This window comes from Tenrec ecaudatus, chromosome 3, assembly GCF_050624435.1.
Source record: "Tenrec ecaudatus isolate mTenEca1 chromosome 3, mTenEca1.hap1, whole genome shotgun sequence".
NCBI classification, from domain to species: Eukaryota; Metazoa; Chordata; class Mammalia; order Afrosoricida; family Tenrecidae; genus Tenrec; species Tenrec ecaudatus.
Window position 1 is genome coordinate 220956054 of NC_134532.1, and position 8008 is coordinate 220964061.

Genomic DNA, 8008 nt, shown 5'->3' on the forward strand with positions numbered 1-8008 from the left:
ATTTACATATCTCAACCATACAATTGTGCTTATTGAACCCAAGATTAGTGGTGGGGGGCTGGCACCCCAACTCATACCACAGTACACACCATTTGTCTAGTTTTTCATTGCTTCTTCTCCCACTCACCCACTCCAACCATCATGACCTTAGCTCTACTTTACAAAGCCGGCTAGACCAGAGAAGGTACACTGGTACAGGTAAGAACTCTCAACACACAGAATCCAGGACAGATAAACCCTTCAGGAAAAGTAATGGGAGTAGTGATACCATGAGGGTAGGGGGGAGATAGGGGAAACAGATAGCAATGATTGATGTATTAACACCCACACCCCAGGGGGACAAGCAACAGAAACATTGGTGGAGTCAGACAGTGGACACTGTAAGATATGAAATTATAATTTATCAAGGTTTCATGAGGGTGGGAGAGTGGTAGAGAAAGGGGAAAAAGGAGCTTATACCAAGGGGTCAAGTATAAAGAAAATGTTTTGAAAATGATGATGGTACCATAGGTACAAATGTGCTTGATGCAATTGATTGTTATAAGAGCTATAAGAGCCCCCATAAAATGATTTATTTTTTTAAAGTGTTTAGGCAGATCTGGATGGAGGATAGATCGAGAAACAATAGTTTCAGAATTTGATAATTTTGCTTAATAACCAAACTGAAAACTCACTGCCATTGCATCTTTTGTGACTCACAGCAACCCTGACTTTCAGCAACCCTATTGGACAGGGTAGAACAGCCCTTGTGAGTTTCTGAGACTGCAACTCTTTACAGGGGTAGAAAGCCCTAACGTTTCTCTCTCAGAGTGGCTGGTGGTTTTGAACTATGTTAGTAGCAGCCCAAGTGAAAACCACTATGCCACCAGGGCTTCCTGTGCAACATAGCGGGAGCTGTTGTTTTCCCAAACATTCACTTGGCTATTTCTTTTATAAGAAGCCAATTCAGTTGGCGGCTTATTTCTGTTCCAATTTTCTTATCTAGAAAATGTGGTGAAAGTGTGAACCTGTATTGTAATTTATGTGAATGAACATAATTGAGTGATCTAGACCAAGTGAGCTGACTGGTCAAAAATCAGACCTGTGGATTGCCAAATTGGTTCTGCTGAGATTGGGGCTTTCCTGGATCCACAGGCTTCCTGAAAGCTGTGTCTGAGAAGCTCTGCATTTTAGAGCTACATTTTATAGTTGAAAGAGAGGCCTAAGGAGGGAGGGAGTCCTTAAGCTCTAAGACCTTAATGCTGTCATTGCTGTGCTCTTTTAGTGTACCTGCAGTTTCCACACTGCAGTGGGAACCATTGAAACATCTGTTCTCATTCTCTGAGATGGTGTGCCACCCCAATCCACACCACCACCACCTCATCCCTTTCTCTTATTGTAGAGATAATGCCCCCTCCATATGTATTTCAGATATCCAATTAATGAAGAAAGACAAAAGTAGGAGAAATTATTTAGATGAAGGAGACCATCAGCATGAGGCCATAATGGGGTCCAAAGGATGTGTGGCCATGTTGCTAATTATAGAAATGGATGAAATCTGCCACAAAAATGTGATTGGAGGCAGAGCAATTCATCACTGTCATAGGCAGGACTACATAAGTGAGAATGGGGCCATTACTGAGGCACGGAGACGATTACAGATTGGAAAGGCTTACTGGATTTGTTCTGGGGCCTTCCGACCACCTATGACTCATGACCATAGGGTCTTAGAGTTTCTCAATTTCTATGGAGGACCTTCCCAGGGAAGTCCCAGAGGGCAGATTGCTCCTCTCTGCTCTGGCTACTTGTTGTTGCATGCCATTGAGGACACTTGAATTTGTTTGACCTCATATACAACCGAATGAAACTGTAGGGTCGTGCACCATCCTCAAAATTGTTGCTGTGCCTGAGCCACCGATGAAGCCACTGAGTCCATCCACTTCTTCGAGGGCCTCCTCTTTTTCACTTCTCCACCTTACAAAATAGGATGTTCTTCTCCAGGGACTGGTCTCTCCTGACAACATGTCCAAAGTATGTAAGATGGCGTCTTGCCATCCTTGCCTCTAAGGAGCACTCTGGCCTTATTTCTTCTGATACAGATTGGTCAGTCCTTCAGCAGTCCATGGTACTGTCAGTAATCTTCTGGTGGACCACAATTCCATGCATCTGTTCTTCTACAGCCTTCCTTATTCAGTGTCTAACTTTCACATGCATATGATGCAATGGAAAATAGCATGGCTTAGGTCATGTGCACCTTAGTCCTCAGAGTAACGTCATTGTTCTTCAACACTATAAAGAGCTGTTCTGCAACAGATTTACCCATTACAATACATCTTTTGATCTCTTGACTGCTGTTTCCATGAACTTTGATAGTGGATCTAAGCAAGACAAAATCCTTGACAACTTAAGCCCTTTTCTCTGTTTATCTCTGTTTATCACCTATTGGTCCAGTTTTGGGGATTTTGGTCTTCCTTATATTGAATTGTAACCCATATTGAAGGCTACAATCCTTGATCTTCAGCAAGTGGTTCAATTCCTCCTCACTTTTAGCAAACAAATGGTGTCCTATATGCACACAAGTGGGCTCCCAAAAGTTAGTGGAACAAGGAATCAAAAGAAAATAGAATTTTTCAGGAATTTTTTGAAATATCAGTGTGTGCTTGTGTGAGTGTGTGTGTATGTGTGTGTGTGTGTGTGAGAGAGAGAGAGAGAGAGAGAGAGAGATGTGGGCATAAAGCAAACGTCAAGCAACATAAGGCTGCTGGCTGCTGTTGGACTGATTCCTGTGCGCATGCACAGTGACCTGCTGTGTGCACCATAGTGACCCCCTCAGAAGCAGATCATCAAGCCTGCCTTTCATCTGAAATTCTGAGAATTCACAATATTCAGAAGTCTGGATTACAGTGAAAGCCCAAATTCTATTTGCACAGTCCCCATGTGGATTAAACTTCCAGTGAATTCCTTCAGACCATTGACCAGGGATGTGAACACTCTTGCCACCAGGCAGAGGACATTGGAAAGTGGATTACCCCTTAGGCAGCTCATGGTGGGGCATAGAGACTTGCCCGAGTGTATCCTTGAATCGAGGGCTGCCGTTCTGGGCTGCACAGTCATGAGTCATGCCCCCAATGCCTTGGCCCTGGACCAGTCTTGTAAACTATACTGTTTAACATATCTGAGTTTGCTTTCTGGGACACCTTAAGTCTAGTCCCCTTGAATCCTAGGGCCTGGAGTCCTCTTCCTCATCAGAAACAATCTCTGTGCAGGTGTGCTGGTGTATGAACTCTGATCCCTCTCCCTAAAAACCAAAAAATTAAACCCAAACTCACTGTCATCAAGTCACTGTTGACTCACAGTGACCTTCTGAGTTCCTGAGACTCTGTCTATGGTAGTAGAAAAACCAGTCTTTCTCAGAGCTGCTGGTAGTTTTGAACTGCCAACCATGTGGATCCAGCATAACTGTTAGGTTTCTCAGGTGGGAAATACCTCAGTTCTTGGCATCACAGGAGAAAGAATTCATGTCGAAGACTGATTGGTGATCCAAAAGGGTTTTTATTAAGGAGAGAAGGTGATAGAGAAGAGAAAGAGAAGAGAGGAGAAGAGAAAGAGGAGAGAGGGGAAAGGGGGAAAGAAAGGATTCAGAGAGAGAGAGAGAGAGAGAGAGAGAGAGAGAGACCACAGCAAAACAGGGAGGTGGTCTCCAGGTTTGGCCTTTAGTGTCTTAGGCTGGGAGGCGTGGTCGACATTACTGGTTGACCCCATTGGCTGAATTAAGCCCACCTGGCCTGGTTTGCACCCACCTAGGTGCACTGCCTCCCTGCCTCAAGTGCCTGAATTTGGAGCCTGCCCAGTAGACACCCTGGTCCCAGCTCTAGCTACCTAACATAAAACTACACCATAACACTACTCCCTTCTAAACAGCATAGCTAAAAATATGAGTTGAGCGGAGAAATTGGTTCTTAAAAGAATGCCTTCGCTTACAACCAATTGTCATTTAAAATTTCACTTGATGGTGTAGAGGGAACCAAGAGAGCATTCCATCCCTCAGATTACTTGTAAACTACTGCAGAAACCGCAGGAAAGCCAGCAATTGCCTGCAAGACTGAGGTAAGAATCTCAAGGTTGACTCCCCAAACCATACGCATTGCTATAGAGTTGATTCTGACCCATAGCAACCTTACACAGGACAGGGTAGAACTACCTCTGAGTTTCCAAGTCTGAAACTCTCTATTTTTGTAAATCATTTTATTGGGGGCCCTTACAGCTCTTATAACAATTCATACATCAATTTTGTCAAGCACATTTGTACATATGTTGCAATCATCATTTTCTTTCAATGTGAGCCCTTGGTATCAGCTCCTTTTATTTCCCTCCTTCCCAACCCTCCCTACCTCATGAACACTTGATAAATTATAAATTATTATTTTTCATATTGTACAGCATCCGCTATCTCCATTCACCCAAGTTCTTGTTGTTCATGCCCCCAGTCACCCTCGGGGGGGGGGGGGCGTGGTTATACAGTGATCATTGCAGTCAGTTCCCCCTTTCACCCCCCACCTTCCCCCTACCCTCGTGGTATCGCTACTCCCATTACTGCTCCTAAGGGGTTTATCTGTCCTGAATTCTGTATGTCCAGAGCTCTTATCTGCACCAGTGTACATGCTTTGGTCTAGCCGGGTTTGTAAGGTAGAACTGGAGTCATGATAGTGGGGTGGGGGATGGGAGAGTCTGTAACTCTTTACAGGAGTAGAAAGCTTCACTGGAAAGTGAATTTGAGGCTGAGACTTTGGGAAAAGTTTGGTCAAGATAAACAGATGTGGAGTGGTGTAGGGAAGGAAAGATTAAAAATAACCTGGTCCAGGATCCTCACAAATTTTAAGTTCATTTAGACTCTTCCTAGGGAGGAAGGAGGAAGAGCTATCAGCAGGCAGGCTGTGTCATGCCTACAGCCTCTACCAAAATGCTTCCTGACTCTTCTCAGAAATTCCCCCAGGTGCTATCAGCCTCCTGAGTCTGAGAATGGTTCCTCTATGTTCTTATTAAGCTGAGGAAGGTAGGTACAAAAATATTTGGGAATCCAAGGAGCATGGTGAGGTCATTTCAGGGGGTCATGAGGAATGACTAGTGGGGAATTCAGCAAAATTAAAGGGCTTAGCAATTTGAATACCAGCTGACTGACCTTGATCAAGCCTCTTTACCTTTCTGGGTCAATTAAAAAATTATTTTTTTTACCAGGTTTCTACTATATGTCCTCACCTGTAATTAGGGGGCTTGCATGCCCCCGGAGAATATAAAAACCTGGGTTAGCATCAAATATCTCTCTCTCCAAGTAGATCACCAAGCGGGGCTGAGCTGAGCATGCTACTATGAATTGAGTCTGACTCCATTTATTTCAATATTTCTCTTTCTCTCATGCTCTGTAACTTTACTATAATATTTATTTATTATCGCTATACAATTGCGCCCACCGGACTCATAATGATGTGTTAGGGGCTGGCTTCCCCTGACACCTGATGCTTATTCTTCTTCTGTCACCTCTGCCCCCCCACCTCCAACCTTTCTTCCCTTCCTCCTCTTCCCACTGTTGGCCACACCATTGCTGTGTGTGTTGCTGGACCTTTTTGTGCAGGTCTCTGCAGGCAGTTGGGAGAAGAAGGGCAGTGAAAGGGACTGAGCATGATACTATCTGTGGGAAGGATAGGATGTCTGATGCTTTGCTGGCTCTTTTTGATATGTGAGACCAGCAGCCAAACCTACCCCTTTAATAGCCTGGATATGATGACTGAAGGCCTTATGCAAATATTTTTACCTTACTTTTGTTCTTTGTGTAAAGGGACGGGCTGGGCAATTTGTTTTTAAGACTCCAAGCTCAAACATTCCAAGAAAATAAGCATTCAAATGTTAAATGCAGGAATTTCCAATACTCCTTGACTGGGGTCGGCATGCTCCGCTCCCTGCTGCTGGAGACAATGGATTAATTCTCCCTCCAGCTTGCAACCAATGGCTTGGTTCCTGTAGGTGGAGTTCACACCCTACTGATAATGGTTCATATGGAGATCCAGACCCGGCAAAGTTAAGCTGCCATCCTAAATGTAGAATCCGCCCATCTTGTCACAAGTTTACGCCCAATCCCTCCTCTTCCTATTGCGTGCATGGAAGGCGGGAGTCTGGGGGTCCCTGGGCTCTTCAGGGACCCGCCAGTCATTCAGCTCGACGGGAGGTGCGGGCGCGCATGCTCCGTCGGTTGGGGCGGCGGCAGCGGCGAGGACGACGAAGGCAGCGGTGGGCGGGCAGAGTGCCAAGGCGGGCGGGCGGGAGGTGACGAGCGGGACAGCCGCGGCGGCTGGGGCTACTGACGGTGCACAGGATCCGGAGCGCGCTGCGCGGGAGTCGGGCAGGTGAGAGCGGAGGCGCGGGACCCGGATGCGGCGCGGCTGAGGGCGGGGGTCACGGCGGCGCTGGGCCCCGCGCTGGCCGGCGGCGAGTTCCTCGAGGTCGGGGCCAGCGGCTCCGGCCCCCGTGCCGCGCTTCCTGCGGGCTCGGAGGACGCGCGCCGGGAGGCCCTCGGGACGCCTTGCTGAGGCGAGGCCGACGTCCCCGGCGGGCGGGCGGCGCGTTCGGGCGCCTCCTGAGGGCGCCTCAGCGGAGAGAGGCGTTGGCGCCATCGCGTCTACGCCGGCACCCCGGACCCGCCTGCCACTCAGGTGTCTCTTCACGCAGAAGTGTTTTTTAGGAGCGGGAAACCTGTGTGGTGGGCTTCACGGACGTGTTTTTAAATCCCAGCGCCGCCGAGCAGCCCTGGGGCCTCGCCCCCAACGCCCTGCTTTGCCCAAGGGGGTAAGAATGCGTGTCCAAAAGCTTGCCTAGCCAGAGCGCAAGTGCTTGTGAATGGTAGCGACTGGGAAGGCTGCACCTCGCTCCGCTGGCCGAAGCCTGGCTGCTGGGCGGGTCACGTTTCTTTCCGAGCTGCTGTGGTATGGCTGCAAGCTCCGCTGGAGTAGCTCCTAATGTTGGAGCCTGTCGTCGGCGGGTAAAATAGCATCCCGGGGCCCCTTCCTAGAGTGCTTCCTAGCACAAGCACATGGCGACGCGGAATACCTGTCCTAGGTACCTGGGGGCTGAGGCAACCCAGTGAACGTAGGATAATTTACGGGAGGTTCCAAACTTGAAGTGCCTTGCTCTTAAAATAATCTTAAGTGTCACTTTATCACTGGTTGCAGACTATAAACACCCAGAAAGTATGAAACACTCTCCCCGCACCCCACTCCTCCAACCGCATTGGTGCTTTTGTAAACATCATCTTGGGCTGTTACTGTCTGGCGAAGTCATCACAATTAAATTAGATGAGTACTTATTTTGAAGCATTGAATGTCTGTTTGGAAATAGGATACCTAATAAAATCATCTTCAGAGTCAGAATTCTCAGCAGTTCATTAATCGTGGGTTTTTTTTTTTCTTCCAAAAGCTACATTGTAAGGTTTTAGTGGAGAAGCAGAAGTATTTCAGAATACTGTAGCATAGGATAGAATCTTAACCGAGTTTCCCAAGGCAGGTGTGGAGCAAATCTAAACCTAAAGCGCATTTACTTCTCCCAAGCAAAAGTGATATACAAAATCCACAACTCTGCCTTACATGGGGATTTTCTACTGGCAGGGGTGTTATTTAGAAGTGGGGAATGGGAGTTTTCATTTATTGTTGCTTTACATCGCTGACCTGTATTTCTTGGAAACTTAACCATAAAAGTTTTAGATCCAGCTTGCTATGAATATCAACCGAAACCACTGGGAGGGGCGTGGTGGGCATATGAACCTTGTAGTCTATCCTGTGTTCCTCTTTGTGTTGTTCAGACTGTCCTGTAAAAGCAGAAGCATTAATAGGCATTATAAAAGACACTGGTTTCTGAAGTCTGATCTTGGCTCAAGCTCTGGACTGGAGTTTAAACAATGTCACTCTATTTCTCTGGCTTTCTGGATATCTTTTTTTAAAACAATAATTAATTCAAACTGAAAATGATACTTAATTAGCCTCCT